We start from the raw sequence: 26357 nt of genomic DNA, 5'->3' as shown, positions 1-26357 counted from the left end.
CAGCCGCTCCTCCCCAGACTCACGCACCAGCCCGTTTCACAGATGCAAAAACGGAGGCCCAGGGCCTAGGCAGCCCCCGCCACTTAGCTCACAAGTCCTGGAATTTAGGTTCGAACCAGTCACCTGAGCCGAGAGCCTGCAAAGCACGCGGCTCTTCTGAGTCGGGCTGCACCCAAGCACTCCACCCAGGAAGGAGCGCGGTCGCAGTGAGGACTCTCGAGCCGCCTCCTCCCTGCGTGACAGCGCCCGGCACCCCCACCCTCCTCACCTCCGTGCCTCAGGCTCCCTCCGCACCCACCCAGGGTGGGTTTCAATCTCTCCTCCAGGAAGATGGCCCCCAAGTCCACCCCCGGAGCCCCTTCCTCCCCGGGGTGTCGGGGTCCCTTGCCAGCCCTGCCCCCTCTACACAGCAGCACATCAACTTCCTACTCAAACCAGGGCTGCCCATTAATAACAAAAGCCATCCAGGTTTACGGGGGAGGGAAAGAGACTAAGGGAGACATTCCCCATGATCCTACCTTCCAGAGATAACACAGGTTAGCGTCCTTGGAGAAGCTTCTAACAGTATTTTTTTCTGAGGGTGTTTTACATGTTGCGATCATACTATATATAATTTGGTATTCTGGCCTTTTTTCACATAAAATTTTGTCACAAGCATTCTCCTTTATCATTAAAAACTTCCTTTGTGGGCTTCCCTGGTGGCGCAGTGGTTGAGAGTCCGCCTGCTGATGCAGGGGACGCGGGTTCGTGCCCCGGTCCGGGAAGATCCCACATGCCGCGGAGCGGCTGGGCCCGTGAGCCATGGCCGCTGAGCCTGCGCGTCCGGAGCCTGTGCTCCGCAACGGGAGAGGCCACAACAGTGAGAGGCCCGCGTACCGCAAAAAAAAAAAAAAAAAAAAAAACTTCCTTTGTTATCAAGTAGCTAAATAATGCCCTGCTGCGCGGTAGTGCTGTATTTGATGCTTAGGTGGTTTGCAAGCTCCTGCTGGTAAATGTATTATCGTGATGGTCTTCATTTAAGGTAGCGTTCTTAACGAGTTTTTAAACTCTGCTCCCCCAACCCTCCCCTCCCCACCGAGCTATTTCTGCTTCTCAAAATGGGGGTACGAGCCTCCTCCACAGGCCCTGTGAGGTCAGACGCAGGCAACACGAGCATCCCTCTGCCCGGCGCACAGTCGGTGCCCAGGGGGTGTCTGGACAGCAGCGCACACCTGAGGTGCTCCAGGTCATGGGACAAACAGCACATCTCCTAGAAGCATCAAACACACAGCAGGATGCAAACAGCAAAGGTAAAAGCGAGGCTTTTCGCACTGTGCTTCTCCCTACACGCAGAGCTCTTCTGAGGGCAAGTTTTAGGGGCCCTGAAGCTCCAGCCCTGCTCTAGGAACCCGAGCCCTCGCCCGGGAGCCAGCACGGCCGGCGCAAGCCGCCCCGACCACAGGGCGATGCAGGCGCATTCTCCCCACTCACACTCGCCGAGCAGTTTAGTAAGCTCTTGTTACGGGCTGGGTAAACTAGCCTTGATCCTAAAATCCATCTCGAAAGGGAAGGTGGAGCCCGCCGGGCCTCGGGGGCTCAGCCCCATCTCCCTCACCCCCACCTCACTGACCAGGATTCCGCGGCCCGACTCTAAGAAGGCTTGAGATGCAATTCACATCCATTCAATTCACTCATTTAACGTGTTCAGTTTGGTGGTTTTTAGTATACTTACAGGGTTGTGCAACCATCACCACAATCTAATTTTAGACCATTTTCACCAAAAAGAAGCCCTACTTCATTACCAGTCACTCCCCATTCCCACCCTCCTCCCAGCCCCAGGCAACCACTGACCTATCTGTACAGATTCCCCTATTCTGACTTTTCATACAAATGAAATCATATGATAGGTGGCCTTGGTGTTCAGCTTCTCCCACAGAGCGTAGTGTTCTCAAGGGTCATCCATGTTGTAGCAGGTGTCAGCACTTCATTCCTCTCTATGGTTGAGTAATATTCCACTGCATAGATAACACATTTTATTTATCCATTCATCAATTTATGGACACGGGTTATTTCCACTTTTTGGCTCTAAGAATAATGCTGCAATGAACGTCTCTGTGCACGTTTCTGGACATGTTTTCATTTCTCTTGGGTAAATACCTAGGAGTGGAATTTCTGGGTCATATGGTAACTACATTTGACATTTTAAAGGACTACCAAACTATGTTCCAAAGTGGCTGCACTGAGCCACTATGGAGAACAGTGTGGAGGTTCCTTAAACTAAAAATAGAGTCACCATATGATCCAGCAATCCCACTCCTGGGCATATATCCAGACAAAACTATAATTCGAAAAGATACATGCACCCCAACATTCCTACATATACACATACACACACACACACACACACACACACACATATACACACAATGGAATATTACTCAGCCATAAAAAAGAATGAAATGATGCCATTTGCAGCAACATGTTTGGACCTAGAGATTGTCATACTGAGTAAGTCAGAAAGAGAAAGACAAACACCATATGACATCACCAATATGTGGAATCTGAAATATGCCACAAATGAACCTATCTACGAAAGAGAAATAGACTCACAGACATAGAAAACAGACTTGTGGTTGCCAAGTGGGAGGGAGGGGGAGGGAAGAACTGGGAGTTTGGGATTAGCAGATGTAAGCTATTATCCATAGGATGGATAAACAACAAGGTCCTACTGTAGAGCACAGGGAACTATATTCAATATCCTGTGACAAACGATAATGGAAAAGAACATGAAAAAGAATGTATGTATGTGTGTAACTGAGTCACTTTGCTGTACAGCAGAGATTAACACAACATTGTAAATCACCTATACTTCAAAAAAAATTTTTTTAAACAGCGGCTGCACCGATTTACGTTCCCACCAGCATTGTATGAGCGTTCCAAGTTCTCCACATCCTGGACAGTACTTGTTATTACATGTCTTTTTGTTCATAGCCGTCCTAGTAGAGGTGAAGTGCCGTCTCACTGTGGCCTTGATCTGCATTTCTCTGATGACTAATGACGTCAAGCATCTCTTCATGTGTTTATCGGCCATTTGTATGTCTCCTTTGGAGAACTGTCTGTTCAAATCCTTTGTCCATGTTTTAATTGAATATTTGTCTCTTTATTATTGAGTTGTATGAGTTCTTTGTATATTCTGGATACCAGTTCCTTGTCATGTATGTTTTGCAAATATTTTCTCCCATTCTACGGTTATCTTTTCACTTTTTTAATGGTGTCCTTTTTTTCTTTATAATATATTTTTGGATGCATCGGGTCCTCGCCACTGCGCATAGGCTTTCTCTAGTTGTGGTGAATGGGGTCTACTCTTCATTGCAGTGCGTAGGCTTTTCACTGCGGTGGCTTCTCATTGCCGATCTAGGCACACGGGCTCAGTAGTTGTGGCACACGGGCTCAGTAGTTGTGGCTCATGGGCTTAGTTGCTCCGCGGCATGTGGGATCTTCCCAGACCTGGGCTCGAACCCGTGTCACCTGCATCGGCAGGCGGACTCCCAACCACTACGCCACCAGGGAAGTCCCTTGATGGTATCCTTTGAAGCACAAAAGTTTTCAATTTTGATGATGCCCAATTTACCTGTTTCTTTTCTTGCCTGTGCTTTTGGTGTCATATCTAAGAAATCATCACATAACCCAAGGGCACAAAGATCTACTCCTATATTTTCTTAGAGGAGCCTAGTAGTTTTAGCTCCTACATTCAAGTTACGATCCACTTGGAGTTCATTTTCGTGAATGTATTTTGTGTATGGATCTCCATTTGTTGCAAAGACTGTTATTCCCCACCGAACTGTCTTCATACCCTTGTAAAATATTAACCAACCATAAATGTGAGGGATTATTTCTGGATTCTCTATTGCATTAATCTATGTCTATCCTTATGCTAATACCACACTGTCCTAATCACTGCAGCTTTGTAGTTAAGTTTTTATATCAGGCAGCGTGAGTCTTCCAAATTTGTTCTTTCATGAAGATTATTTTGCCTATTCTGGGTCTCTTGCATTTCCATATGAATTTTAAGTTCAGCTTTTTAAAAAAAAAAAAAAAAAGATCAGCTTGGGGCTTCCCTGGTGGCGCAGTGGTTGAGAGTCCGCCTGCTGATGCAGGGGACGCGGGTTCGTGCCCCGGTCCAGGAAGATCCCACATGCCGCGGAGCGGCTGGGCCCGTGAGCCACGGCCGCTAAGCCTGCACGTCCGGAGCCTGTGCTCCGCAACGGGAGGGGCCACGGTAGTGAGAGGCCTGCGTACCACAAAATAAATAAATAAATAAATAAAATAAAAATGGAAAAAAAATTTAAAAAGATCAGCTTGTTTATTTCTGTAAAAGCCACCTGGGATTTTGCTAGGGATTGCACTGAATCTGTGGGCCAATCTGCAGAGTGCTGCTATCTTAACAACGTAATATTCCAATGTCTTTCCCTTTAAGATCTTCTTTAAATTCTTGCAACACTGTTTTGCAGTTCCCAGGATAAATAAAGTCTTACACTTTTGTTAAATTTATTTCTAGATATTTGATTCTCTTTGATGCTGCTGTAGACAGAATTGCTTTCTTAATTTCATTTCAGGTTGTTCACTGCTCACAGATATGAATGCAGTAGATTTTCGTGTATTGATCTCATGTCCTGCCATATGCTGAACTGGCTTACTAGTTCTGATACTGTGTGGTGTGTGTGTGTGGAACGTGCGTGTGGTGTGTTTTCCCTAGGACTCTCCATCTACAAGATCATGCAAAGTGAGATAATTTCACACCTTTCTTTCCAATCCAGATGCCTTTTCTTTCTTTTTCTTCCCTTACTGCCATGGTAAGAACCTCCGTGCAGTGTTATAGAAGTTGTGAGAGGGGGAATCCTTCTCTTTCCTGATCTTCAGAGAGTCTTCAGTCTTTCTCCACCAAGTACAACGTTAGCTGCAGGCTTTCGTCAGACTCAGCCCGCATGGTCGTTGGTTCTGGATTCTGTGGTGGGCAAGAGGCAGCCCGGCAGAGAGAGGCAGGCTGTGATCCCGGGATGCTTACCGCTTGCCAGATGACTCCAAACAAATCCCATTCTGAACTCGATTTCCTCATATAAAAATGGCAGAAAATAATACCCACTTTTCAAAACTGTTGTGAAAATTAAAAGAATAAATTTGATTGTGTCTGGCACGGAGATGATGTTCAGTAACTGTGGTCGGATCTGAATCCAGGAGCCCCTTCGAAGGGCCTGAGTGGCCTCGGCACAGCAGAGGGACCCCTACTGGACATGAACCTTTTCCCAAATCCGCAGGACGAGTGAGATGAATCATGAAACAAAAGAATCGACCAGGGCAGACGGTGCTGCGTGTGCCACAGGCTCAGGGGGCCCCACAGACCAGGACGTCAGCTGGAGAGCCCATCCCAGGGGCCTTGAAGTCCAGGAAAAGGGGCTCGGACGGACTCACGTCCCCAACAGGAGTGGCCTGATCTGTTTAAAGGGCAACGACAGCTCCACGGGGAGCAGAGGGGGTGAGGCTGGGGCAGGGAGCCCGCAAAGGGTGAGTTCACAGTCCAGCCAGAGATGATGTGGACCCAGATAGGGTAGGAACGCCGGGTACAGAGCAGAGAGAACAATGGGGGAGGTATTTATTCATTCATTCATTCAACAAATAACTGATTGAGTGCTTCCCTGGTAGAGCAGTGGTTAAGAATCCGCCTGCCAATGCAGGAGACACGGGTTCAAGCCCTGGTCCGGGAAGATACCACATGCATGCCTCGGAGGTACTGAGCCCGCGTGCCACAACTACTGAAGCCTGGGCGCCTAGAGCCTGTGCTCCACAACAAGAGAAGCCACCGCAATGATAAGCCCGCGCACCGCAACGAAGAGGAGCCCCCGCTCACCGCAACTAGAGAAAGCCCGTGCACAGCAACGAAGACCCAACGCAGCCAAAAAAAAAAAAAAAAACTGATTGAACTCCCATCCCACTTCCCATGAGGGACTTATAAGCTGGATGTTACATAACTGCGCACAAATGAATGTAAAATTGTAACTGTGAGAAATGCACAAAGGAGAGACCCTTGCTGGTGTGAGTCTGTACTGGGGTATATCTGACCTAATCTGGGAGAGCAGGAATGCTTTCCTGAGCAACTGGTGATGGAATGGGGGGCCTCCAGGCAAAGAGGAAAGGCAGCAGCAGCACATGCAAAGGCCCAGGGGTAGGGGCAGCATCACGGGGAGCCCAGAGCCTGAGGAAGCCCAACATGGCCACACAGAGGGGGCACAGGTGCAGGTGAGCCCGCAGGACCAGGCGCACAACCTTACAGCCACAACAAGGAGTCTAAGGATGCGGGTAATGTGTTCACATTTACGTTTTGGAAATTTCACTTAGACTGAAGTGAGTAAAAGAGGCTGGAAAGGAGCCTGGCTCCAGAGGGAAGGGGAAAAGCGTCAAAAACAGCCAGAATGAATGTCTTGTCATCCCCAAGTTCTTATGAAAGATCAGACAACGTTCCCGGGGGTTCGGGTGGGGGTGGGGAGTTGACAGCTGCTGGGAGGGAGCAGGGGCCGCAGACCCGTGGATCCCAGGGCCTGGGGCCTGAGGGCACAGCTGCCCAAAGAGCAGGGAACAACACACACCCTGAGAAGCCAGCTGCCAGTGGAGGCGGGGCGGGGGCAGCGCCGGGCCCCGCCCAAAGCCTTGGGGTCCTCAGCCCCTCCTGCCCTCGCAGCCCAGCCGGAGCATCTGCAAACTCCCTCCTCCACTCACCACGTCCTCCAGTTCAGCCAAGAACAACAGCTACGTTCTGGAAGCTTCCACAGTCTTCCACTCAGTCTAATCCCCACACGGCAGCCGGGCTGATCCACGTGAAGCCCCCAGGGCTTCTGTTCACACTCAGAAAAAAGGCCCCGCTGGCCTGGGCCCGGCTCCTATTCACTGCCCTTCCCTCACCTCTGCTCTCTGCGTGGGCCACAAACTCACCCGGCAAACGCCGGCCCCCAGTCTGGACGCCCCCCGAAACCTCCTTGGCCTCGGAGGGGCCCCTTAGCCCCTCGGCTCACGTCCTCCCAGGTCCCTGCACCCTGTTTCTCTGTCTTGTTGTGAGACTCACCGGCCAAACACCAGCCCTGAAACTGCCCGGCTCGGACTGAGTGCCCGCGACCCCCAAACTCACGTGTAGATCTAAGGCTCAGTGTGACGGAGGGCGGGGCCTCGGGGTGATCTGGTCAGGGGGCGGGGCCCCCACGGGCGGGTGGGTGGGGTTCGCGCCCAGAGCCTGCCGGCCCCGCCCTCCACGAGGGCCCGGCTGCCGTGGGGGGTGGGGGGTGGGGGGGGGGGGGTGCCTCGCGGGACTGCCGGAGAGACTTCACAAAACCCACCTGCCCAGACCGGCGGCGACCCCTGCCCAGCCGAGGACCTTCTCGCGTTTGAAGGGGACCCTCTGACCCGTGTTCCTTCTCACGCCCACCTCCGGTTCCCCCCTCCGTCCCCCCTGGGCTCGGCCCCTCACCCCACCACGCGGCTGTGAGGAGAGGTCACCAGACCCCGCGGACACTTGCGTGCCTGTCGCGCCGGACGGCCCGCGAGGGCCACCCGACCGGCCCCGCACCCTGGTTTCGGCCACAACTCCGACTCCTCCGTTTGACTCAAGCCCCTTCTCTGCCAGGCCTCGGTGACCTTCCCCGCACTCGGCCCCGCACCCACCCTAACCCCCAAAGCAACCTTCTAGAACGTGAATCTCATCCTGCCACCTTTAGACGCCGCCCCGGGGACCGCAGCTGCCCCTGAAGGCGGCCTTCAGGCCCGTCGTCTGTGTCCGGCGCCCTCGCCCCCATCTCCATCGCCACCCGGCGCCTCCGCCCACCGTCGCTGAGTGACTGCTTCTCTCCGCTCGGCTCAAACGGCTCCCCTTGCTCCGGCCCGAGACCCGGCCTCTCCCCACACACAGCCTGGGGCGGCCTGAGCAGAGGCTGCGCTCGCCTGCCCGGCCGGCGCTCGGCTGCGTGAACCACACCCGGCGCGGCTGCTTCCCGGGAAGAACCGTCCCTGGGGCTCGGCACGCGGGCCCAGGCCGTGGCCTCTCTGGCAGCCTTCCCGCTGCAGCAGAGCGGAGTAGTTGCCACCGAGGTGTGCGGCCGAGCCTGAGATGTTTCCTCTCTGGCCCTCGGGGGAAAACGCTGCGACCCTGCCCCGGCAGGTGTCTCGCCGTCTGGCGCGCGACGGGCACTCGGCAGACGCGTGTGGGGCGGGCAGGAGCGAGCCAGCAGCACAGACCATCGCGTCACAGGGCGGGGGTCTCGGCTGCCCCCACGGCCCCCGGGCGGGTCCAGGGGCGCCACCCCAGCATGGGGGCAACGGACCTAAGGAGCCTGTCGTGACGGGGGGGGGGGTGCACCCCTGGGAGCGGCGGGGCTAGGCCATCCGAGCGTCCTGACCGACGGGGCCTTAGGCCTGTTACCCGCCGCGCGGGCTGCGGCCCCGCGCGGGGCTGGACGAGCTGCGGGCCCTTCCCCAGCACCGCGAGGCCTCCTTCACAGCCTCCAGGGTCCAGCTCAAACCGTAAAGAGAGAGAAGCAGCCCCAGCCCTTGCACACCGTGCCTCCGGCGCCTCTGAGGGGCAGAGGGTTCCCCGTCAGGAGCGGCAAGATGGGGTCAGCCCTACCCAGTGATGAATGTTTGGGAAAGCACCAGCCATTTCTCCAGCAAAAAAACGAGGCTTCACGTTCCCTCTGGATAAGCCTAGGGGTGGGGGTTTCACCCCCGCTTATTCCACCAGAAGCTAAGGAAGCAACGATGCTCGACCGCAGTTCTCAAGACCCCTGTGGGGAAGAGGCCCAGAGAGGTGAAGTAACCTGTCCAAGGGCACACAGCACGCGCTGCCGGGGGCGGCGGTGGACCCGCAGCCCCTGGAGCACAGCGGGAGGAGGGGAAGTGATCCTCCCCGGGGGCTCAGGCCACAGTCCTGGGCACGGCTCCAGGCTTGAGGGTGATGGGTGAAGCGTGAACTGGCGCATTAGCCAGCGATGCCCGCAGAGAGCGCATGCGCAGGAGAGGGGACAGGGTGAGGCTGGTGAAGACTCGGGTCACCTGCCACAGCGCCCCCCCTCCCCCAGCCACTCGGCGGGAGGGAGGGAGGGAGGAAATGGGGCCGCCCACCCCGAGGCAGGTGGTTAGGGCCGCGCTCCGCAAAACGAGGCCCTGAGACCCCGAGATCCGAGGGTCGGGCCAGGGGAAGTGCGGGCCCAAGGCCGGGTGTTGGAAGGAAAATAAGCCCCCGGGGCTGTGCCGGCCTGGACCGTTCTCACCTGCCCTCCTGGGGGAGGGGGCGGCATCACCCCCTCCCGCTACGAGGCTGTTCTGCTCAGACAGCTGAGTCAGCGTGAAGGTTGGGCCTCAACCCCCCACGGCCTAAGCCTCCAGCACCCCCACCTCCGCGGCAGGAACAGGGCCCCATCCGTCTGTCTGTCCAGTCCATCTCTCCAGGGTGGCCACTCGGCTCTCTGACCGTCTATCCCAGGCCCTTGGACCCTGCATCTCCCCCAGGAGTCGGTCCCACGAGGGGCCGCAGCCTCGCTCCCCGCCCTGACCCCACAAGGAACCTCTCCCGAGTGTCCCCGAGCGAAAGCAAAGGGACGGTCGCCTCGGCCAGACCCCCAAGGGGCCCAGGCCCTGGATCCGGATCAGAGGGAGCCACGGGAGGCGCCCATCTCCCCCTCCCCCTCCCCTCGCGCTGACGCCCACCTGCTGCTTCTGGGCCCCTCCGCATGCTCCCAGAGGAGCACGACCCCTAAATGGAGCCTGACCCCATGTGGGAGACGAGAAAGTTCTACCCCCACGCCCCTGCCAAGGGGACAGGTGCCCACACCCCGACACACACCCCCACATGCACACACACACACCCCACACACTCAGGCCCGGCTTCCATCGATACGGATAACGGAGAGCTGAGGAGATTCCATCTTTGCTGACACTGTATTCGCAGAAGCCAAAGGAATGAGATGGAAACTGGTTAACCAGCAAGATGCGTCTCGCTGAAGCCAGCGGCTAAGAAGGTCGATACTTAAGTTTGTCTTTATTTTTCTGGACCCATGCTTCAGTCCAACATTTGGTCCTAGGAGGTGGGGACTAAAGTTTGAATGAATTAATTTTCTAGCTCACTTTCAAAATAACTTGCCCATTTCTGTGAGTTCCTCACGTGCCTGCCTGGGTCGGCCGTGGACACCTGTACCTGGAGCCAGGCCACCGCCCGTGTGGAGAAGCAGAGCGTGCTCTGCACCGGCCCCAGGGCCCCAGCCTTGGGAAGTCCCTCCCAGCGTCTCACTTCAATCCCTCTGGCTCCAGCCACGCGCCATTGCCTTCCCCCGCGTCCAGGCTGAGATGAGCAAATCCCAGGCCTCCGCCTGCACGCCCGAAAGTGAGGATGGTCAGAGGAGAAAGCTCCCGTGAGGCCCCACACATCTGCCACGGGCTGTTCTCCCTGGACCTGGAATCCGGGTGCAGGATTCACAAATCACAGATGAGCAGAACCCGGACCCCGAGAGCCCAGGGAACCCTGCACACCACGCGGTCCAGAACCCATGTGTGAAACGTCACACGGGGAAAGGCTGCACGCCCCTCCAGGTGCACCACAGCCACTATCTCGGGCACAGGGGGCAGGGGGCGGGGACACCCCCTGAGGGCCCGGCAGGACCACAGCCCGACCCCACCCAGCACCCGCAGTGTCTCCCAAACCCACAGGCACCCTCATGGGCCTCAGGGTCTCAGCGAGCAGGTGGGGAAGGGGGGACCACGAAGGGTGACTGAGGGGGGTCCATGGACACGAGGACCACAGGCTGCCGGATGCAGGTTGTGGGAAGGAGCGGGGAGCAAGGCTGGGCCTGGTATGGCCCCCCGAGTGTCAGGGGCCCAGGGGCACCCGACCTCATGCTGTGTACGCGGGCAGGAGGGGCAGCCCCACTCCCTGGCTGAGCAGTGATAACCCGACGGCACAAACCCGCCCTGCGCACAGGACCGCAGCCCCACGGCCCATTATCCTTCCTCCAGAAGCACAATGACGTGTTCAGTGAAAACCATTAAAAATGGACACAGTGTCTTCCTGGCTAAACATTACGGGCTCTGACACACAAGGACTGCTACACACGGCCCCCCCGAAGGAGCTGGGACGAGGGTTTGGGCTGAAAGCAAATGCCTTTTAATGTGAGCATAAGAGAGTGTGTGTGTGAGGTGTGTCTGTGTCGTGTGTATATGGCATGTGGTGTGTATGTGTGGTGTGTGGTATGTGGTACGTGTCTGTGGTGTGTACAGTGCGTGTGTGGTGTGGGGGGTGTGTGTACAGTGTGTGGGGGGGTGTGTACAGTGTGGGTGTGTACAGTGTGCGTGCATGCCGTCGGGGTGGGGAAGAGCAGCGGGCAGGGGTGACGGGGGTGACAGGCTCTGAGAAGACCGCCGATCCCCTCACCGATCCCCCACGTGGAGCCTGGCAGGCGGGGCCTCCACATCCGGTGGCGCCTGGGCGCCATCCCCTACCCCCCAAACACGCATACACACACGGCGGGACCGCAGGTCACACAGGAGGACGGAGGCCCCAGGGCCACCTGGGAGGGGCCTCAGCAGGGGAACCGGAGAGGCATGTGTGTGACACGTGTGTGACACCATGCGTGACGTGTAAACACCCTGTGACGCGTGTTATATGGCCGCACGTGGGAACATGAGGTGCCCTGGGGCGGGAGGCTACACCCTGACGAGGGGCCGGGCTCCCGGTGGTCACATGGCATAACCACAGCGCCTGGGGGCTGGGAGAGCCGCGGGCCACCCGCATCCGCTGGTGTCACCATCACCTCTGGCCCGTCTCTCGGGCGAAGGGGCCTCTGCCCCCGAAGGTGCCAGGAGACCTGCCCCCTTCCCTCCACCCTCTGCAGAGCGGCATCCCTCCTCCCAGGGGCCCTGGGCTTGAAGACGTCACCTCTGTGGGCAGCACGAGGTGGGCAGTGAGGGGACAGTGGAACCGGACCATCCCAGCCGGGCAGCCCCGGAGGCGGGCTCTGTCTCAGAGCTGATCCCTCAGCTCCGCGCAGGGCAGGCGTCCGTCCCCGGGGCAGCCGCTGAGATGAAGCCGCGTGTGCGTTGGGTGCAAAGTGGACCCCAGGACACACACGTGCCCTTCCTCAGTCCCCTGCGTCACACATGCACATCGTCTGACCCTGTGTCCCCAGAGCGAGGGGGCAGGTGCGGCCCAGCGGCCCAGGCGGCTCTGTCCAGGAAGCAGGGGAGCTGGGGGGGGCGGGTGGGAGTCTGAGGCCAGCGCCCCTCCCTCCCAGCTCTGCCCACTCCTCAGGCTGGTGACTCCTGCCCGTGTGGCAGCCTCTCGTGTGAGCAGCCCCCTGGGCCTGGCAGCAGGTAACTGAGAAGGTGGGGTCCACCGGGCGCTGCCCTCTCCCCTCCGCAACCACCATCCTGCCCGCCAAGCCCCCGCTTCAGGGAGAAGAGGGAGACCCGCAGCAGAGGCAGGCCCGTCAAGGCCAGACCCACGCACCCTGGGGCCGAGCGGTCACGGTCTGGGTGGGCGGCCCTGTGGTCCCGGATGGCCCAACAGGAGGGAGATAAGCAAGCGCTCCTGGGGAGGGGCAGGGCAGCTCAGAGCCTCCAGAGAGTCGGGGGGTTGAGGCGTGAGCACCACCTCCCTGATTACCTAGGGCGGCGGCGTCTGCCCTGTCCAGCCTTGAGAAGGACCCCTGGACGTCTGACTGCTTGGAAATCCAACCTCCACCTGACCCTCACTCTCACTCCCCCAGGTGCCTGCAGGCTCCCTGCTGAGCGGCCAGTCCCTCAGCAGCTCCAGAGATCCACAGACTCGGGCCTTGGTGGGCACGCAGCAGAAGGGCCTCTTCCCCACGACGGAGGCCTCCCTGAGGGCGTGGACGGTGAGCTCCCAGCCCCCCGCCAGGGCTCCTTCCCCAGCCAGCGGGTCCCACTGTGGGAGGACGGGGCGGGGGGAGGGGGAGGCGGAGGCCCCACGAGGGCCACATTGTGTTTCTCTCCACGCTCAGCCCCGTGAGGTCAGTGCTTGGCGCCCACTTCAGAGATGAGCAACCAGGCTGAGCAGGGACGAAGTTACCGCTACCGCATTCCCTCCCCCTCAGGACCCTCAAGGGGCAAACATCACGGGGGCTGAGCCAGGAGCCCTGTCTGCCCTCGGTGGGGCGGGGAGTCAGTGAGGAGGATACAGTCTGTCCCCCCCATTTCCACGAGGGCCTCCTTCCTCCCAGACGCCTGGTGGGCCCTGGGGAAAAGACGTGCCCAAGGCTTCCCTGGTGGCGCAGTGGTTGAGGATCTGCCTGCCAGTGCAGGGCACACGGGTTCGAGCCCTGGTACGGGAAGATCCCACATGCCGCAGAGCAACTAAGCCCATGTGCCACAATGACTGAGCCTGTGCTCTAGAGCCCACGAGCCACAACTACTGAGCCCTTGAGCCACAACTACTGAAGCCCGTGCGCCTACAGCCCATGCTCCGCAACGAGAGCCCACTGCAACGAGAAGCCCACGCACCGCAACAGAGAGTAGCCCCCACTCGCCACAACTAGAGAAAGCCCGTGCGCAGCAACGAAGACCCAACGCAGCCAAAAATAAAAATAATTAATTAAAAAAAAAAAAGACATGCCCTTCACTCTTCACACAGAGATGCCTGTTTCCACCAATACCCCTGACAGCTCACCGTCTCATGCGAATCCCAGGACACGATTATCCTCCCTGAAGAAGCCAGCTTCCTCCTGCCTGACCTGGGGACCAGGACGGCCAGACGTGTCCTCAGAATGCAAACAGGCCGGAGGAGGGGAAAGATGCAGCAAAATCCAAATTGGAAAGTCCCGACTAAGAACTCTGTGGATGCAAACCTAGGAAGCAGTGTCCCGGAGGACGGGAGGTCAGCCCCGCAGCCCAGACGGCCCAGCAGGAGGGCCAGAAAGGCCTCTCCCGACCACCACGCCACGGCCCGGGGTGAGCTCACACTGGGCCTCTCCCGGTGAAGCCCCAGCCCCAGCCCGGCCGCCCTCCAGGGCCCCGCTCTGGGCCAAGTCCTCTCTCCTGAGCCGTCGTCCTGCCTGTCCCAGCTGTTCCCCACCTGTGTCCAGACACTGCGAAGTCTTCCACCCCCCTCCCCCACCTCCAGCTGCCCAGACACTCGTGCCGTCCGGCTCTGTCTTGCCTGCTCGAGCTTTCAAGTTGTTTTGGGTGGGTGGAGGGGTCCGACCCCACCCTCCCCAGGGAAGCAGCAGAGTCGGCTCCTTCTCTAGGCCCCAGTCCACCCTCAGATGACAGGACGGCACGCGGTGAGGCCAGGCCGCCCAGACGCCCCGGATATCCCCCCTGAACCCTCGCCGCGCCAGCAACCCGCCAGGTGGTGGAGCCCAGCAGCCGGCGGGCAGGCGTGTGGCTTGGGAGTGGGGGGCACGGCAGCTGACGCCCTGGGAGTCCCTGGCACAGGTGCCACGGGGGCTGGGAGCACAGTCACGGGGAGAAGGAAGCCGGAGACGGGCTTTGGGTACCAGGGCCTGTAAAGGAGGTGCGAGGGAGAGGGGAACTGCGGGGGGGGGCCGCAGAGATGAGACCTCAGCTGCGGTGACAGACGAGCGTGGAGAGCAGTGATGGGAGGGGACGCGGGGGCCTCCGGGCGTCTTGGGTGTCCCCTCAGTCGTGCACTCTGTGCACCTCGATCAGAAGAGGACAGAACGTGCTGGAGAGAAAGCCGTGAGCTGGGGGGCGTGGCCAGCACTCCAGCTCGGTCTGGTCCACCCCAGCCCTGCTGCCCCCGTGGTGCCAGGGGCTCCGGCTGAGGGACCACGGGGCAAAGGCAGCGAGACCAGCAGCACCACCCGGGAGGCTTCCTGGAAGAGGCGCACTGAGTCGGGATGTTTGGGAGGCGTGGAAGGGGCTGACCAGTTCCAGGCCAGAGACAGACCTGGCAGGGATGGCCATTGACAACTACAGAACAAGATGGGAGGGCTCAGAGCCACCACCCCCGGAGGCAGGGGGGACAGCTGACCCACGTGGGGAGGACACAGCAGGACGCTGCCCCCGCCCGCTGAGACGCGCTGCTCAGAGCCCCCTGGGCCAGGACGCGGAGGCCTCCAGGTGCACGCTCACGGGAACGTCCTCTACCCTGCCACCGGCAAGCACGCGGGAGAGCCGGCCCTGGCCCGGCTGGGACTGAAGGCCGCGGCGCCGCAGCCCCCTGCCCGGGCAGAGGAGGGGAAGGGAGGTGGGCGGAGGACTGTCCCCTCCCTGCGACTGCTGGGAACACTGCCCCCCACAGAGCTCGGCCGCCGCGCCGCCTCCAAGGGTCCACACACAGCACATCCATGGCCGAGGCCACGAGACCCAGCAGGAGGCAGAGACTTGCCCCAGGTCACAGGGTCAGGGAGGGGCGGCCTGGCTCCCAGTCAACCGGGGGGCGGGGGTGGGGGGTGGTCGGCAGGGCAGGCCTGACTAGGTGAAGCCCCAGCCATCGCCGAGTCCTGGGCGTGGCCCCCGTCAGACTGCGTCCCTGGAGCTGGTGACCTGGAGTGTCTGCCGTTTCCATATTTCTAGCTTTCTGTCCCACACACTCCAGGCACCTAACGCGGTCTCTCCTAACAGCATCTCGCTCTTCGTGGTGGCCCCTTCCCCGAGCAAGGTCCCCGTGGAGGGAAGGATCCCGCCACGCCTCTCCCAGCCCAGACACTGCCCTGCGGCTTCCTCTGCTTCTCCTCCAACTCCAGCGGCACCAAGGGCTGGGGGCCTGACCTTCCCCAGAGGCCCCCCGCTTCACGGTGCGGGAGCACAGATTCAGGCTCAGAGTGAGGGGAGAAACTCTGCCCCAGCACTTGCCGAAATCCTGACGGGACGTTGGTTTTGTAAGGTAATGAGTGCCCTGTCATTGGGGGTATTCAAGCTGAGGATAGACCACTACTGGCATGACCCAGGGAGCGACACAGTGTTGGCCTAGACGAATTTCAAGGCCCCCTTTCTAACCCTTCACGCCTCTAAATCCCTGACACCTCCACCCCACCCCTACTGCCAAGTGGCCGGTTCCCCAAGCAGCTTGTCCTCAGGAGGAAGCTGCCACCGAATTTTTGGGGAGCCCAACGGTTCTCTTTATAACATCACTACTCTTGCAGGGACAGCCTGGCGGTGTTAAAATTAAATACAAAATAGAGACTAGACTTCAGAAATTCCCTGAGCAGACAAAACCATTTAAGCCACGTAAGCAAAAGTAAATCTAGCTTATTTCATGAACATAAGCAAACCTTAACCTAGGTTACTTCTTGTAAATGCCTCTGACAATCATAAAAGAAACAAGCCATCGCCCTAAAGGCCGCAGGAGACAAAGACACACCTCACCCTACCGTGCTTCGCAGATATCGTGCGTTTCACAAATCGAAGGTCGTTGCAGCCCCACGTGGAGCGCGTCCCAGCACCATTTTCCTGAAAGCCTTGCTCGCTTGTGTCTGTGTCACATTTTGTGAATTTGCACAATATTCCAAACTTTCATTATTATTATACGTGCTGAGGGGATTCGCGAGCAGTGATCTCTGATGTTACTAGGGCAGGTGTTTGGGCATTTTTTAGCAATAAAGTGTTTTGTAATCAAGGCACGTATGTTGTTTTTACAGAGATGACGCTATTGCACACTTAAAAGACTGCAGTCTGGTGTAAACGTAACTTTTAGATGCACAGGCAACCCAAAAACTTCGTGTGCCTGTCTCTACTGCGGTGTACCTGCTGTCACTTTCGACCAGCCCCCTGGTGTCTGGAAACCTTGCTGCAATGAGCAACCACGGTGAAGGGTGAACGCTCTCCCGGCACCGATGCGCCACCCTGGGGCGTCCCGCCCGAGCTTCCCACCAGTCTTTGAATTTGAAAGCTCCCAGTTCACAGCTGGTCCTCACATGCCCGATAAACCCTGATGACACTATTTACTGATTTGGTGGTCAGAACTGTGCCATCTCTGGGTTTTGAACAGGGGTCAGGGTAGGGTGGTGGCTGCTCCGGAGCCTGGGCTCCGTCTCGTGTTGCCACCCCGTGGTGAGCGGGCCACAGGACAGGGCGGAGTCTGGACCAGATGGGGACCAGCCCGGCTCCTGCCAATGGAGCGACGGTGGAGGGGGTGCTGGCAGGAGAAAAGGGAGCCCTGGCCCAGCCCCCCGAGTGCGTGAGAGGAAAGGTGAGTGTTGGAGAGCATCGGGGCAGGCAGGCGGTCCAGTGGTTAGGACCCAGCGCTCTCACTGCCGTGGCCCGGGTTCGATCCCTGGTCGGGGAGCTAAAATCCTGCAAGCTGGGTGGCGGCCAAAAAAAACCACAAAGGGCTCACGGAGCTTAAAAACAGTGGGAGGCACAGGCACGGGGTGGGGGTGGGGGGGGGAGCTCAGCAACTACAGGCAGGAAAGGCCACCCCGGAGACTGAACACACTCAGTGGAAAGAGCTGCGGGGGAGGCAGGCCAGGCCTGCAGGAGTGCCCCGGCCTCAGGCAGGGAAAGAGCCGAGACCCAGGGACACGCCAGCCACCTGCCCAGAGACACTCCGGTGGTCCCCCGGGTCTGGGCTGCCACAGAAGCCCGTCCTCTCCATCCGGCGCGCAGGCTTCTGGAGGAGACCGCCACTCACATCCCCCACCGCCACCTGCCAGCTCGCAGAAGGCACTTCCCCAGAGGCGCCGCTGATCCCTCTGCGGGTTAAAGGCTCGGAACACAGCGCCTGGATCCAGGAGGAGCTCTGGCCTGGATCCAGGAGGATCTCTGACCAGCAGGTTCTGGAAGCGCGAATGCGGAGCGGAGGGAGGGCCGGGAAAGGCTGCAGGACGCAGACATGCAGAAGGAAGATGCACAGCGGCCGCTGCGGCCTCTCCCGGTGTCACCAGACTGGGCTGGCAGACTCGGAGTTGGCTAACACACACTGGGCACCTACTGTGTGCACAGCACTTTCCCACAAACGAGCCCAGCCCAGGAAGGAGGGCCGAGCCTCAGAAGCCGGCTGGCTGTTTCAGTGGCGGGTGCCCCCTCCTCCCGCCCCCCGCACTCAGCCCCCACCTGGCTGGTCGGCACACTAGGTGGGAGAAACATTGCTGGGAAGACTGCGCAGAATCTCCACGCGAGGTATGACCTGGAAGGAAGCCCAGGATCTGGTACCCCAGCCCCTGCTGCACAGCAGGAAATGAGGCCCAGAGAAGGGAAATCTCTCTCCAAGTCAGGAGGGGAGTCAGAGCTGGGATGCCTCCCTCGCCCCGACCCCAGGTGGAAGGTCCTCTCTGCCTCTTAAGAGCCATGTGGGAGGCTTTCCATACTGGGGGGACACAGGAGCCCCTAAAACCGCACCCGGGGACAGAGGATGCAGGGGTCTGGTCACCTCCCCAGGAGAGCCACGTGGTGGGCAGGGAACACTCCCACAGCATCGCACTCAGGCCAGCGTGTCGGGTTCAAGCCTGGCTCCCCAGCAAGTATCCTTGGAACCTCTGAGCACCAGGTTCCTTATTCTATAAAATGAGAATAATAATATTACCTGCTTCACAGAGAACTGTGATAACTGAAGGAGGCTGTCCACATACAGTACTCAGAACAGGGTCAGTAAACAGCAGCTTTAAAAATAAGTGCCGTTGGGACTTTCCTGGTGGCGCAGTGGGTAAGACTCCGCGCTCCCAATGCAGGGGGCCCGGGTTCGATCCCTGGTCAGGGAACTAGATCCCACACGCATGCCACAACTAAGAGTCCGCATGCTGCAACTAAGGAGCCTGCCTGCCTCAACTAAGACCCGGAGCGACTAAATAAATAAATAAAAATAAATTTTTTTTTAAGTACTGTTGCCCTCAGTCTCCATGGAAAGTGGTTTCCAGGACCCCTCAGACACCAAAATCCAAGGACGCTCAAGTCCCTTATATAAACCAGCGCTGTGTTTGTGTATAACCTAGCACATCCTCCGGCACGCTTTAACTCCTCTCTAGATTACTGATAATACCTAATACAATGTAAACACTATGCAAAGAGTTGCTGGCATGTGGCAAGTTCAAATTTTGCTTTGTGGAACTGTCGGGAATGTTTTTCAAATATTTTCAATCTACAGCTGGTTGAACCTTCAGGTGTGGAAGAGAACCCACGGATGCAGAGAGGAGACTATATACCATTTGACCCAGCAATCCCACTCCTAGGTATGTACCCAAGAGAAATAAAAACATTTGCCCTTGACACGTGTCAAAAACCTTGACACGAATGGTCACAGCACCAGCATTCACAAGAGTCAAAAACCAACCAAAATGCCCAATAACAGAGGCATGGATAAATACACTGCGGTCCCTCCCTGCAACGGAATATTATTCAGCAATTCAAAGGAATGAAGGACTGATACATGAGACAGTGTGGTTGGACCTTGAAAACATATGTAAGTGAAAGAAGCAAGTCACAAAAGACCACGTAATGAACGATTCTTTTTATGTGAAACGTCCAGGGAGACAGACTGACAGAGACGCAAGACAAATTATCCATTGGCTGGAGGTTGGGGAAAAGGAGAACAGGAGTGGCCACTAGCGTTTATACTTTTTCTTTTGGGTGAGAAATGTTCTGAAGTCAGGTGGCGGTGGTGGATGTGCGACTGTAACTGCACTAAACCCACTGAACTGTGCACTGCAGCTGAGTGGCCCGTACAGCACGTAAATTATATCCCAGCAAGGCCGTTCTTAAAAGTAAAAAGTCTACAAACCCCTGTAAGGTAAGGGGCTTCGATCACAGTTTTGAGGAGGGTGACGGGTTCAGAGAGCTCGAGCATCGGCCCGCAGCCTGGGCAGGCGGCTATAGGGTCTGACTCTGGACTCTGTGGTACTGAACTCCAAGTCTGGGGCTCTTTCCCGAAGCTTCTCCCGAGTCCGAATCCAGCCTGACTCCCAAACACCTTGGGAAAAGCCTTCACTCCTCCTCTCCCACGGAGCCCCTCAGGAAGTCTTCCCAGCTCTCTCATCACACCTCCAGCTTCCTGAGGGAGGACTTTCCATGGGATCTAAGGTCATGGCCAAGGTCACAGGAGACAGGCACCCGACCAGGATCCTACACTCCAGCCAAAGCCCCACACCTTCTTTAGGAAGCCAGGGGGTGGGGTGGATGAAACCTTGGCAAAGCAACTCATCTCCAGGGCTCCTGGAAAATGACATTTGGGAAGAGGCTTTGAGGAGGCGACATTTCCAAGGCCCTGAGTAGCTCCGAAGACTTAAAGTAGCCTCTCCTCTCCATACCTGCCACTCACCCCGATGACCAGCCAGAGGGCCACGGGGCAGCGGGCGCCACTCAGTTGGTGGCCTGGGTGCCTGCAGCCTGTCACTTCCCGTCCTCGGCAGAGGCCCTTGGCCGGATCATCTACCCAATACCGTCAGCAGGCAGGAAGGACGGCGGCAGGCAGGCGAGGGAGGGGACAAGGGCACCGCCCACCAGGGCCCTGGACTTGCCTGGTGGGAAAGATGCCGAATGTGCCTCGAGCCACCGTCTGCCCCACCCCCGCCTCCTGGCACTGCACACAGCCTGGCCGCGGGGGAGGAGGAAGGGCTCCCCGCCCATCTCAGGGTCACCAACCTGGTGTCCCAGCTTGAAGGAGACGTGCCCCCGACTCTCTGCTTGTACAACCGGGGACCACGTCCAGAAACACTCCTGCCCGGAGCATGCCGACCAAGGAGGTGCAGACGCTGGGAGAGGGCGGGCTCACCCCGGAGCCACCCAGCACCCGCGTGTCCTTGTGGGGAGAGCGCCGCACTGGGGCTGGTGCTGTTTGTAGACAGCGCAACCGGCCAGAGCCTCCACCAGGAAGCCCGCCTGGGTCAGAGGTGAGACGGGAGGAGGCCAGCGCCTCAGACCGTCATCCAGGGCACCCTGGGGGACGCGAGGGAGGCGGTCACCCTTCTCCACCTTTCAGAGGGGACAACCGAGGTCCAGGGGCAGGAAGACGCAGCTTGCCTGGGGCCACGCGCGGTAACTGCACAGCGAAATCACTGGATGCCAGGTCCTTCTGGCCAAATACCGTCACAGCCTTGCCTCACCGCCCCCCCTCCAGGCTCCCACGCTGCTTCTCTATCTACAAAGTGTCCCTCCGGTTTGCAGAAGCACCACAGTAACAACAGCGAGATCTTCACACTCTTACCGTTCTCAGAGCTTCACATAAATATTAACACACTGAATCCCCATGTGGACCGTGTGGCGTACACACTATTTCATTTCCACTTTAAAGATGAGGAAACTGAGGCGACCAGTGTTTCAGTAACTTAGTTACAGCCCTGCAGGAGGTGGGATCTGGACAAGACGCCTGGCGCCTGGGTGGCGGTGCTGGGCACCTGTGACGTGCCAGGCCCACACACCCCAGACCCCACCCCGAAGGGCCAGGGCCCTGGAAGGCGCAGGGAGTCCGCTCTGCGCTGCGCTCCCGCCCAGGGCTGTGCGCTAGGGGTCCCGGCGGACAGGCTGCAAGCTGCCCCTGCTGCTGCTGGACGGCTGATCAGACCAGGTCGCAGGGCTGGCTGTGGGGGGGAAGGCGGGGGGCCCTCCCTCAGTCTCCCGGCCGCTGCCCCAGGTCCACGTGGGACATCGATCGCCCTGGCTCTCCGGTCTCCAGGGACCGCCAGCCCTGTGATCACCTGGGGGCCAGGGGACCGGGGTTAGTCTTGGGTGGCAGCCCTGACCACCAGGAACGTCGCGTGGCCCCTCTGGGGCAGGCAGCACAGCCAGAGCATTCCCAAGAGAGGAAGGGGGCTTGGTGGATCCACCCACAGCCTCCCACCTGGCGGATTCCCACAGCAGGCAGCCCCTCCTGCGCCCGGTGCAGCCCCAGGGCCTCGCCCCAGACGCGTTCTGCTTCCCAAAGCTCCCTTCCTTAACCTGTGAAGGTGCGATCCCAGGCGACCACAAAAGCCACCGTAGCAGCCGGCAGCTGCCGTGGGTTCAAGAACTGCATTTCCGTAGAGGAAAGGCTCCGGGCTCTGGCCCTCCTCCCCCGCAGGCCCTTCCTCAGCTTCAGGACACAGAACAAGCAAGCAGGATGCAGAGAAGGAAAATGAAAAGATAACAAAACAAAGGCAGGACAAAAAAATCAGGCACAGCCTCTCCTGACCCGACAAGGGCTTTTTCCACATCTTTCCCTGGGCTCAGGGGCCAGATAAGGAGCGAGCCTGAGCCACGCGCGGAGGGGGGCATCTGCTCCGAGGCCTTTCTGCAGGAGTCCATTCCTCCAGGGAGCCGGTGGGGGGGCGGGGGGGGCGCCAGCTGCAAGTAGTCAGGGAAGTGTATCGGGGGTCAGGCCGCGGGCGCGGTGCAGGCTCTCCGAGACACACACAAAGGGTGATTTAACACGGTGGGTCCAAAGGCTGCCTTAGCAGCCGAGTGCTGACGCCGCAGGCCCCGGGCGCCGCAACCTCTCTTTGCAGAATCACTCCCCTCACTCTTGTCCCAAATCGGACGACATTTCCCTTCCTTTGCCACTGGGCAAATATTGACTTTCTTGCACTCATGTCACCGATGGTACCGAGGCCAGCGGGCTGACTATTGTCTCCTCTCTACAGGGCGGGGAGGCTGTCACGGAAGAGCTCAGAAGGGCCGGCAGAGCCAGGCCAAGAGACAAAGCCAAGAGAGGAAATCTGGGTCTTGGAAGTAACGTTTCTGCCTTTCTGTCCTCTCTCCCTTGCCCAAGCCCGTGGGGTTTGTTTTTCCACGTCTGGCTGTCCTGCTGCCGCGCAGCCTGTCAGGCCCAAGAGAAGCAGAGGAGCAGCTGGTGTCACCGGCAGACCTCGGCCTCAGGCGTACGCGCTTCTGGCTCTGGGCGGCCTCAGGCCGACCCTTGCATTCTCTTGGGCCTCGGTGTCCTAACCTGCGACCTGGGAATGTTGGATGTGATGATCTCACATCCTTTCCGCTTCAGTCAAGGCCCCTGACCCTGTGCTCTGATTTTAGAAGAGGTGGAAAGTAACTGCTCCGTGGTTCATGGGGAGAGTGGAAAGGGCACCGGGCTGAGCGTCCACAGGGCGGGTGCAGCATCACTCGGATGCCGTGTGATACTGGGCAAGATGCTCCCCCTCTTTGAGCCCAGCTTCCCCACCATCAAAGTCAGAGACCGAATGAGATGACCCCCAAGGTCCCTTCCGGCGCCCCAGGCTGGGGTCCACTCACCCCACATGGCCCGTGGGCGGTGATGCCTTTTCTCCAAGGCCCTATTTGCCAGCCCTTTCCTCACCACTAACCTTGAGCGGAGGCTGTCAGGCCTCTGCCTTGTATCCTTGTCACCAGGGGCTTCTGTCAGCCTCCCAGTTCCTCTCTGGAGCCCCCGCCCCCCAAGGCCCCGTGACGAGAACCAGCTCCTGAAGCCCCAGGCAGAGTCAAGTGAGAGCAGGATGGTGGAAGGCGGGGCTCCTCAGCATCTGCGCGTGGCAACGCCTGCGGGACGGTGGGCTCCACCCGCCCTTCCGCTAGCCTGAGCCCCCTCTGTGATGACGCAGAACCTCAAAAAGCCCATTCCTCATGCAGTGCTCAATTCACACCAAGAACTCCCCACATCCCAGAAGTTTTACGTAAATTACTCCCGTGTAATCTTCAGAAGAACCCTAAGAAGTAGGTAACACTGTTCCCATTTCACAGATGACAAAACTGAGCCTCAGTTACGTCAAGTAATTTGCCCCAATTCACACAGCTAATATGGAAAGAGCCAAGACAGGAGTTTGAACCTGTGTGTCCGCAGAGCCTTTGCTCTTAAGCACCAGCATTCTTGCTGAGGAGATGTCATCATCGCCTCGCAGGCTGTCGCAGGACCGTAACAGAGGGGTGGTGAGAGGCGGTGCCCGCGTGACTCCGCAAACCTCCCACACACCCCGCGCCCAGCCTCAGCGAAGGCAGACCCAACAGGGTCACAGGCAAGACGCTCAGAAGGCCCTTCGAGCACCTACACCAACCTTTTACTTTGCAGTTGAGAAAACAGGGGCCCAAGGGGTGTGACTTGCCTAAGGTCACACGGCAAGTCCATGGGAACCCCACTACCCACCCACCAGCGCACCCGTGTTGACACCCCAGGGTCCCGAGAGCACCCCCAGGCAGGGCCGGTGCCGCTGCAGCCCTGGGTGCAGATGAGCTCTGGCTGCTCAGTCCAGGGGGCCAGCCTCACCCCATCTCGGCTCCAGTCGGCTCCTTCCTCCAAGGCTGGGGGCGGGGGGCGGGGGTGGATGGAGTGAAGCCCATCTTGTAACCGCAGAAGGGATGGGAGGTGTGGCAGGAGGTGGGGCCGGGGGAACCAGCGGAAAAGAGGTGACATTACAGGGAAGTCAAGCATTTTCTTTCTTTCCCGTGAAGTTTCTGCTGCAGAATCACGCGAATGATCCAAGACAGAGACAGGGACAGGGAGAGGCTGGCAGCGCCGCTGTCCCCATTCTGCAGAGATGCTCTGGAAGCTGCAGGGAGATCGCACCGCAAGTCCATCCCCACCCCCTCCTCCGGCCTCTGGCCCCGCTCCCCGCAGGTCCTTCTATTTCTCATCGGCAGCAGCTGCTCCGGGACTTGGACGGCTCCGCACGGGACTAAGCATCGTACGTGTGCTTCTCATTTACTTCTCGCCACAACCTAAAACACCACAGCTGTTACCATTTTGTCCGACAAGTAACTGAAGCTCAGAGACATAGAGTAACTTGCTCAAGGTCACACAGCCACTAACCAGTGAGCCCGGGCTTCCCGAGGACGCACGGCGGGGGCGCGCACTCATACCGAGTGGCCCACTCATACCGAGTAACTCTCTCAAGCTGTCTCCACTCTGCAGACAGATGTGCACTGGGAATTCCAGGGCCACCTGCCCCATCACCCAGCCAAGCCCACTTCTTACGATCAGACTCCAGCCCAGAACTGCAGCCACAGGACTGCAGGGCTGGGAGGGTCCCGGGGAGCCACCTAGTTCAACCCCTTCCATGTATAGGCGAGGAGAGCAAGAAACGGGCTTGCCCGAGGTCACACAAGGTCACACAAATGGGAGGCAGCACCTGGAATTAGACTCAGGCCTCGTATCTTAAACCAGGACCCTCTCCACAGCACCCTGAGGCTCAGTGAGAAGCTACTGCGCATCTCAACTGGAGCAGAGCCAGAGGCACCCCCAGGAGGCGTCAGGTTAGACTCTCCCAGCAAGGGCAGCGAGGTGCACGGAGGGGTGCTACGGGCCGTCGCGGTGCAGACCTTTCAGAACCTCCACCTCATCCTGGACACAAGCGTGACCTTGGGAGGCCCCTGACACCCCCTGAACCCACAGGCCTCCTGTCCAGCACTGGGACTTTTCTCCAGGAGAGGCCTTGCCCCTACAAAGAGGGTGGGCGGTGTGGGAGATTCTGAGTCTCACAGCCCTGCCGCCTTGTTGGAGAAGGGAGCTACAGTTTCCCCAGAGGCTAGGTCACAGAAGGGATGCGCTGGTGAGGCTGCACCCCCATCCCCTCAGCTCACCTCACCTGCGGGCAGGCCAGGACTGAGGGGGAGTTCAGACACCATGAACTCCAAACCCCCATTTTCCAGATGAGGATACTGAGGCCCAGAGGGATAAGTGAGCTGTCCAAGGTCATAGGCAGGGTTGGTATGGAAGCTTCCCGACTCCCGCCAGGCACGCTGAGAGCGCAGCTCCACACCGCCCCCCCGCACCCCGCACCCCCCACCCCCGCCTCCCTCAGGAAGGGAGCGCTGAGCTGCCGCAGACAGGTGGGCGAACAAAGACGACTCATTTCTAAGCGCCCAGGCCCGGCAGGTGCGCCCGTGGGCTTGTTCACCCACTGCCCTGCCCCCACACGTCCCCACTCCCCGCTGGGGCACCACGCACCCCATCACCCGGAGATCAGAGATGTGCAGCAGCTCGTCCAAGGTCACACAGCAGAATGAGTAGAGCCTGCTCTCCTACTGCCCTGCTGCTCCTTCCCCACCCCCTCCTTGGTCTCTCCAAGCTCCGCCGCTTGCCAGGATCCTGGGGTCCTTGCTTCCCCCGATGTACCGGGCAGCGCGCTGGCTCGTGCATGAAAAAGTTTCGTGGAGAGGAAGGGGCGGAAGACGCCGCCGCCCATCCCCGGGCCGGACTGCCGCGGCCTGGCGGGGGGCGCGGGAAGGAAGCGAGCTCCGTGCTCCGCCAGGTCCCCGGCGCGCCCCGCTCCCTCACCGTCTCCGCGGGGGTCCCGCGCCCGCACCCACTCTCCAACGCGCACCCACTCCATCCGCCCCCCCGCGGCGCCCTTCCCGCGGCTCTCGGAGAGGGGTTCCCGGGATAATTCAGGACACCTCCCCAGGGACCATCAGGGTAATTCCGGCGCAAGCAGACTGCCGGAGCCCCGTCCCGCACCCGGTTCATCCGCCGCGAGCGCCTAGCCCAGAGGCCGGGCGTC

The 26357-nt window shown here is 59.0% G+C and overlaps 1 protein-coding gene across 2 annotated transcripts in view; it reads right to left on the bottom strand.

The window, feature by feature from the left end:
* SYT2 (synaptotagmin 2) overlaps nt 1–26357 on the bottom strand; it is an 82664-nt gene that overhangs the window by 8368 nt on the left and 47939 nt on the right. The window lies entirely within an intron of this gene.

This window comes from Monodon monoceros, unplaced genomic scaffold (assembly GCF_005190385.1).
Source record: "Monodon monoceros isolate NGI ecotype Baffin Bay Population unplaced genomic scaffold, NGI_Narwhal_1 Super_Scaffold_18, whole genome shotgun sequence".
Lineage (NCBI taxonomy): Eukaryota > Metazoa > Chordata > Mammalia > Artiodactyla > Monodontidae > Monodon > Monodon monoceros.
The sequence above is the reverse complement of the archived record's forward strand: the minus strand, read 5'-3'. Positions and strand labels throughout refer to the sequence as shown.